This window comes from Macaca thibetana, chromosome 1 (assembly GCF_024542745.1).
Source record: "Macaca thibetana thibetana isolate TM-01 chromosome 1, ASM2454274v1, whole genome shotgun sequence".
In the NCBI taxonomy this organism is placed as follows: domain Eukaryota; kingdom Metazoa; phylum Chordata; class Mammalia; order Primates; family Cercopithecidae; genus Macaca; species Macaca thibetana.
This window is the reverse complement of record NC_065578.1, coordinates 181,278,070-181,285,899: the sequence shown is the minus strand read 5'-3', so window position 1 is coordinate 181,285,899 and position 7,830 is coordinate 181,278,070.

The following is a 7,830-nucleotide window of genomic DNA, read 5'->3' as shown; positions in this document are numbered from 1 at the left end:
CAGAAAAAAAGTGGAAACTATAACAAAATCAAATGGAAATTATATAATTGAGAGTACAACAGCTGAAAGGAAATATGTACTTGAAGGGATTAATAACAGATTGGATACTGTAAAAGTAAAGATTATTTACTGAAACAAGTAAATAGAAACTATTCAAACTGAATTACAAAGAGAAAAAAAATCAATAAAATAAAAAGAATCCCAGAGACATATGGAACAACATAAAGCAATATATACATATAATTGAAGAGAAAAGAGAGAGAGAAGAGATAGACTGGAGCAAAAAGCATATTTGAAAAAATAATAGCGAATATTTTTCTAAATTGTTAAAAACAAATCAATCTACAATCCAAAAATTTCAACAATTCAGAGCAAGAAAAACACAAGGAAAACCATACATAGGCACATTATAATCAGACTACTGAAGACCAAAGACTTTTTTTTAAAACAAACAAAAGTCTTTAAAATAACCTGAAAAATATAGTCACAATACATAAAAAGGAACAATGAGAAGAATGGCAGTTGGCTTTTCATCAGAAACACTGGAGGACCTGACCAGGCATGGTGGCTCACACCTGTAATTCCAGCACTTTGAGAGGCCGAGGCACGTGGATTGCTTGAGTCCAGGAGTTCAAAATCAGCCTGGGCAACATGGTGAAACCTCGTCTACAAAAAATACAAAAATTAGCTAGACATGGTGGTACATACCTGTAGTCCCAGCTACTTGGGAGGCTCGGATGGGAGAATTGCTTGAGTCCAGGAGGCCAAGGTTGTAGTGAATGAAGATCGTGCCTCTGCACTCCAGCCTAGGCAAGAGTGAGACCCCGTGTCAAAAACAAAAACAAAAACACAACGCAAACAAAAAACTACGGAGAACCCAAGACAAAGGAACAACATGTGTAAAGTGCTGAAAAAACTCCCACTAAACTTTCTTCCTAAAATTTCACATGCAGGGAGAATATCCTTCAAAAGTGAATGCAAAGTAAAGAAACCCATGAAGTAGATTGATTCAATTCATATAATTGAAACGAAAAAAATATGACTTATTAAAGAAATATGACCTTTGATCTACTGTAGGGCAAGTGCTTCCCCTAGTCAATGAGATCTGCTGCCTTCTGCTGGCTCTTCTGAATGTATGGGATTTACTGTTGGTTATTTCTTGCTATCCTTAAGATAAAGATTTGGAGGTCCAGTTTCATTTCATGTAGTATTTGTTCTCACAGGAAATTCTAATGTTTCATTTGCTACTCAATTCTTGGTTGCCTCAACATATGCTTTGTGTCTATACTAGACCAAGAATAAATTATTGGATTCTATTTATTTGAGACAGAATCTCACTCTGTCGCCCAGGCTGGAATGCAGTGGTGCGATCTCGGCTCACTGCAACCTCCACCTCCCTGGTTCAAGTGATTCTTCTGCCTCAGCCTCCCGAGTAGCTGGGACTACAGGTGCATGCCACCACGCCCTGCTAATTTCTGCTTTTAGTAAAGATGCTGTTTCACCATATTGGCCAGGCTGGTCTCAAACTCCTGACCTCGTGATCCACCCACCTCAGACTTCCAAAGTGCTGAAATTACAGGTGTGAGCCACCATGCCTGGCTGGATTCCTTCATTTTTTACATAAACAACCACTGTACTGTTAAGTTCAATTACAGTTTCAGACTACAGGAAATATCTGACATAATCTTTCTTGGGTTTTTCAAACAAAGTTTAATTCTCTAAAGGGTACAAAAGGAAGGATACAAAACTCAGCATTATTTTTTAGAGCAAACATGCAGGGGCAAGCTTCTAGAACCCCCTCCCTGATTCTGATGGAGGGGAAGGGAAGGAAGCACAGATGTTGCTAAGTCCAAGTAAGTGAGGGTCATGTGAAGCTTGATTAATCCCCTCCAGTAGTTCTGTCTATAGACTAATCAGGATAGGTCTTCATCTGAGTCAGGTGAATCTCATCAATCTCTGGCCCAGACAATGTACAGTGTCACTTCTGAGTTCATTGCAGTGTACAGAGGCGTAGACATACTACCCATTTTTCTCCTTCAGCCACCCACTCTCCAAGGCTGATACAGCTTGGTCTGAAAACTTTCTTGAAGTTTAAAGCTGCAGAATTACAACAAGGTCACTTACCAAAATGCTTCATGGAGTTATGCTAATAGACCCTTAAAATAGTCATGAAACCTGTTTTTTTTTTTTTTTTCTATTTTATCTTCTCTAATAATAGAGTTTGAGAATTATGGATGTTGGCCCTATATGAAGGAAAAATGTACTTATGTTTTCTGAAATTATTGTGATTCACAAATTACATAATTTTAGGATGATAGACCTCAAAGGGAATCTGAAGCTCAGCTGTTTTAATGCCCAATTTTCAAATTAAAGAAAAGAGACTTAGGGACATCAGTGAGTTTTCCAGGGCAAGTATCTTAGGAGCAGAATTAGGTCTAAAACTTGACTAGGAGTCCTTTCTCCAACAAGATACTATCCAAGCCACTCAGCAGATTTCATAACATAACATGCCAACCTCACTTCCCTATAAACATGCAGTTTTCCTCACTGATTAGTAGACAAATATCTAGTTTCCGTCTGTGGGAGTGGGGAGGGGAGCCCACTATAGGTTCATCTCAAACCAAATGTATCTTTCCTTTTTTTTTTTGTAAATTGACAATTTATAAATGTATATATTTATGGAGTACAAAGTGATATTATGATTTATGAATATAATATGTAATAACTAAATCAAGCTATTTAACATATCACCTAAAATTTTTTTTGTGATGAGAACATTTGAAATTTACTCTTTTCAATTTTGAAATGTAGAATACACTATTATTAACTATATTTATCATACTGTACAATAGCTCTCAAGAAAAAATAATGCTTTTTTCTCCTGAGATTTTGTACCCTTTGACCATCAATCTCCACATTCTCCTCACCCTCCAGCCTCTGTAACCACCATTCTATTCTCTGCCTCTGAGTTCAATTGTTTTGGTTTCTACATGTAAGTGGGGACATGCAGTATTTGTCTTTCTGTGCCTGCTTATTTCACTTAGCATAATGTTTCCCTATTCCATCTATATTGTCACAAATGACAGAATCTTTAAGGCTGAAAAGTATTCCATTTTGTATATATGCACACCACTTTTTTGTTAATCCATTCATCTGTTGATGTACATCTAGATTAATTCTATAACTTGGCTATTTTGAATAGTAGTGCAAGGAACATGGGAGTGCAGACATCTGACAAACTGATTTCAAATATTTTGAGTCAATACACAGAGGTGGAATTGCTAAGTCATATGGTAATTATATTTTTAGATTTTTGAGGGAACTTCATACAGTTTTCCATAAAGACGGTACTCATTTACATTTCTACCAACTGTATACAAGAGGGACCCTTTTTTCCACAAATCTTCCTAATACTTGTCCTCTTTCAGCTTTTTGATAATAGCCATTCTGACAGGTGTGAGATGATATGGACATTTTAACTTGAATTTTCCTAATGATGAGCAATGTTGAGCATTTTTTAAATATATCTGTTGACCATTTATATATCTTCTTTTGAGAAAATGTTTATTCCCAGGTCCCTTGCCCAATTTTAGTTGGATTTCTTTGTTTTCTTGCTATTGAGTTGAGTTCCTTATATATTTTGGATATTAACTCCTTATTGGATGTATGGCTTGCAAATGTTTTCTCCCAATCCATAGGTTGTCTCTTTATACTGCTAAATGTTTTCTTTGCTGTGAAGAAGCTTTTTAGTTTGATACAGTCCCATTTGTCTATTTTTACTTTTGTTGCCTGAGCATTGGGGGTTAAAAAAAGTCCAAAAATTATTGCCCAGATCAATGTAATATAGTTTTTCCTTATATTTTATTCTATAAATTTAGTATCCCTAGGCCTGGTGCAGTCGCTCATGCCTGTAATCCCAGCACTTTTGGAGGCCAAGGTGGGCAGATCACGAGGTCAGGAGATCAAGACCATCCTGGCTAACATGGTGAAACCCCATCTCTACTAAAATACAAAAGATTAGCTGGGCATGGTGGTGTGCAGTCCCAGCTACTTGGGAAGCTGAGCCAGGAGAATCACTTGAACTCAGGAGGCAGAGGTTGCAGTGAGCTGAGATCACGCCACGGCACTCCAGCCCGGTGACAGAACAAAGCCTCCATCTCAAAAAAAAAAAAAAAAAAAAAAAAAAATTAGTGTCCCTGATCTGAAAATCTGAAATTTGAAATGCTCCAAAATCTGAAACGTTCTTAGTTTTGGTGTGACACTCAAAGGAAATTCTCATTGGAGTATTTTGTATTTTGGATGCTTGGGTTAGGGATGCTCAACCATTAAGTGTAATGCAAACATTCCAGAATAAAAAAACGAAATCCAAAACACTTCCAGTCCCAAGTATTTTGAGTGACAGATACTCAACCTGTAGCACTTTTACAATTTTGAGTGTTACGTTTAAGGCTTTAATCCATTTTGAGTTGATTTTTGCATATGATGTAAGGGTCCAATTTAATTCTTCTGTATATGGATGCCCAGTTTTTATAAGACTTTTATTGAACAGACTATCCTTTTCCCATTGTGTATTCTTGACTTTTTTTTCTGCAAATCAATTGACCTTACATACATGCACCATTTCTTGGGTCTCTTTTCTGTTCTATTGGTCAATGTATGTATTTTTTTGGCAGTACCAAGTTGTTTAAATTACCATAGCTTTGTAGTGTAGTTTAAAATCAGGTATTGTGTTGCCTCCAGCTTTGCTCTTTTTGTTAGTGATTGCCTTTACTATTCAAAATTGTTCTGGTTCCATATCAGTTTTAGACTATCTTTTCTATTCTATTAAAAAAAAAAGACATTGTAATTTTGATAGGGATTGCTTCAAATCTGTAGATTGCTTTGGGTAGTATGGACATTTTAACAATATTAATTCTTCCAATTGATGAATTGATTGGAAGGGGTATCTTTCCATTTCTGTCTTCGATTTTTTTCATTAACATTTTGTAGTTTTCCGTGTATAGGCCCTTCTCCTGGGTTAAATTTATTCCTAAGCTTTTTTTTTGTTTGTTTGTTTTTTTGTTTTTTTGGTTTTTTTTGGTGGCTACTGTAAATGGGATTGTTCTTGATTTCTTTTCCAAATAGAATGTTGTTAGTGTGTAGAAATGCTGATTTTTGTGTGTTGATTTTGCATCCTGCAACTTTAGTGAATTTATTAGTTTCAATAGTTTTTTTGAGTTTTCAGATTTTTCTATATATAAGACCATGTCATCAACAAACAGTGACAATTTCACCTTTTCCTTTTCTATCTGAATGTCTTGTTTCTTTCTTTTGCCCAATTGCTCTGGTAAAGACTTCCAGACAGGAAAAACAAGAGCTGTGAACTCCCAGGCAATTCCCTTGAACTCAAGCTGGAATCAGTGGCTCACCCTTATAAATTGGAACACACATATTTAGGGTATGTACACAGCTGAGCTGAAGATCCAAGAAAGAGTATTCATCACTGTTTCACTGTGCATCCTTTTGATTATTAGTGAGAATGTTTTTCTATATGTTACTACATAAACATTTCCTCCATGTTTGTCATTTGTTTTCCAGTGGAGGCTCATTGGCTAAATAATTTCCAAAGGAACCCTTGAGAAATGCAGTGGAGGGCTAAAAGGGAAGAAACTGAAATTTAAGCTCAGAAAGGTTACTCCCACCTCCTCCACACCGTCCTTCTTAAATTTCACGCTGAGATAGAACAGTATATTCCAGCATATTCCAAATATCATCATGTAATCAATATAAGAAATTATTGCAATATTTTCTATTCTTTTTGTCATACTAAGTCTTTGAAATCTGGTGTATATTTTACACTTACAGCACATCTCAGTGCAGATGCTAAATTTTCATCAGAAATACTTGTAGTCAGATTTCATAAAATTTACAGTTGAAAAAATAGATTTATATACCCAAGTTGTTTCAAACATACTTAGAAGTTTTCCAATAACTGAATCATGTACCAAGACATCAGCTCCCTTTAAAATTTGCATGTACATTTGCAAAACTAGTTCATCCTTTTAGAAAAATTGCTTTGACTTTGAAGTAAATGTATTTCATGTTCAAAGCTGTTTTTCCAAGTTAACTCACTAACTCTATATATTAGCATCAAATATAAAGGGATAGGATATAAATAACATCTCTAAATTTATAAATATTAACAACTTTTTCATATTTTTTTGTGTTTGCTAATTTATATAACACTGCTGATGACAACTAAAATCATGTGCATTTCGATTCATATTAGAGAGAATGTGAGAATCTTTATGATTGATTTTTATTATGAAAAGATTGAATTTCAATATACATACCTGTCTAGCCAGGTCTTATGTGAGCTTTTCTTTTCCTTAGAGCTTCAAACTTAGCTGTTCATATAAGAAGTATCATATCAATGAGAAATCACAAATAATATACTGCCATGTTTTGTCTTTGATGATTGAATATCTAGCAAGCATTCCTTCTGTTTGAAAAAAAACTGGAATAGTATAGTATATCTCTGTAAAACTCTCCTAGTACTAAACCAACATGCAACTTCTGTCCCATTCTCAACTCTCTTGTTTTTCCTTCCACCACGTTTTTGCTCTTCTCCCCTTCCCAAGGGAATTGCTAATCCAGTTGGGTTTCAAGTCACTGATTGGATCACATTTCTTAGTGGGTGCTTCCTTCATTTTTCAGTGCCATGTAGATACTCTCTCTTCCATTTCCTTTTTCTTTACAGCTAATGAACTGCCTCCTCACAGGTGACTAGCCATCCTGTTCTCTCTCTGTTACTCCTTTTCACTTAAGTGGGTAAGCTGATTTAGAACTTCCTGCTGCAGGCCAGGCATGCTGGCTCACGCCCGTAATCCTGCACTTTGGGAGGCCGAGGTAGGCAGATCATGAGGTCAGGGATTTGAGACCAGCCTGCCCAACATGGCGAAACCCTGTCTCTACTAAAAATACAAAAAAATTGGCCAGGCATGGTGGCGGGTGCCTGTAATACCAGCTACTGGGGAGGCTGAGGCAGGAGAATTGCTTGAACCCAGGAGGCGGAGGTTGCAGTGAGCCATGCCACTGTACTCCAGCATGGGTGACAAGAGCGAAACTCCACTTCAAAAAATAAAATAAAATAATAACTTCCTGCTTCAAAACATGCCTTGCCATCTTGCACTATCTTCTATCTTCCTCATTCATACACAAAGTAAAAATCCTTGGCTTGATCTCCAACATGCCACTGATTAGAAAGTGGCAAGGTCCCAAGATCTGCAGGTTTAGGGAAGAACAGATAGATCTGACATGACCTTTAGGTTAGGCTACATGTCCCTACCTAGGTTTACCGGGGCACTAGACATACATTTAGCTAGGACTGTCAGATGCAAGTGAACAAATCTAATAGGAAGTACCTTAGGGGGTGTGGGAAATTTTATTGGCTCATATAATCAAATAATGCAAAGGACGGGAATGTAGCTATTCTTGGAGACTTACTAGAACCGAATTATTTACCATTTGGACTTCATATCTTGCCTCTGCTATCCTCCTTCTCTCAGACCAGCATCCTCTAGAAGACTGGAGTCAAGGGCACTAGCATCTTTCTGCTTCAACTTCAGGAAAAACAGTCTTTTTCCTTAATTTCTATTTGGAAAATCCCAAAAGGATCCTGAATGACCACATTTACATAATCTGCCCATCCCTGGAAGAGCTGGGTAAGGCAATAGTTCCCAAAAAGAAGTAGGGAATGCTGTCAGCAGGAGAAGGGAGGGGTTCTAGAGAGACAAAACAAAAAGTATACATTACTGTAATTGTCACATACTAGCCCAACTAACAACAAAG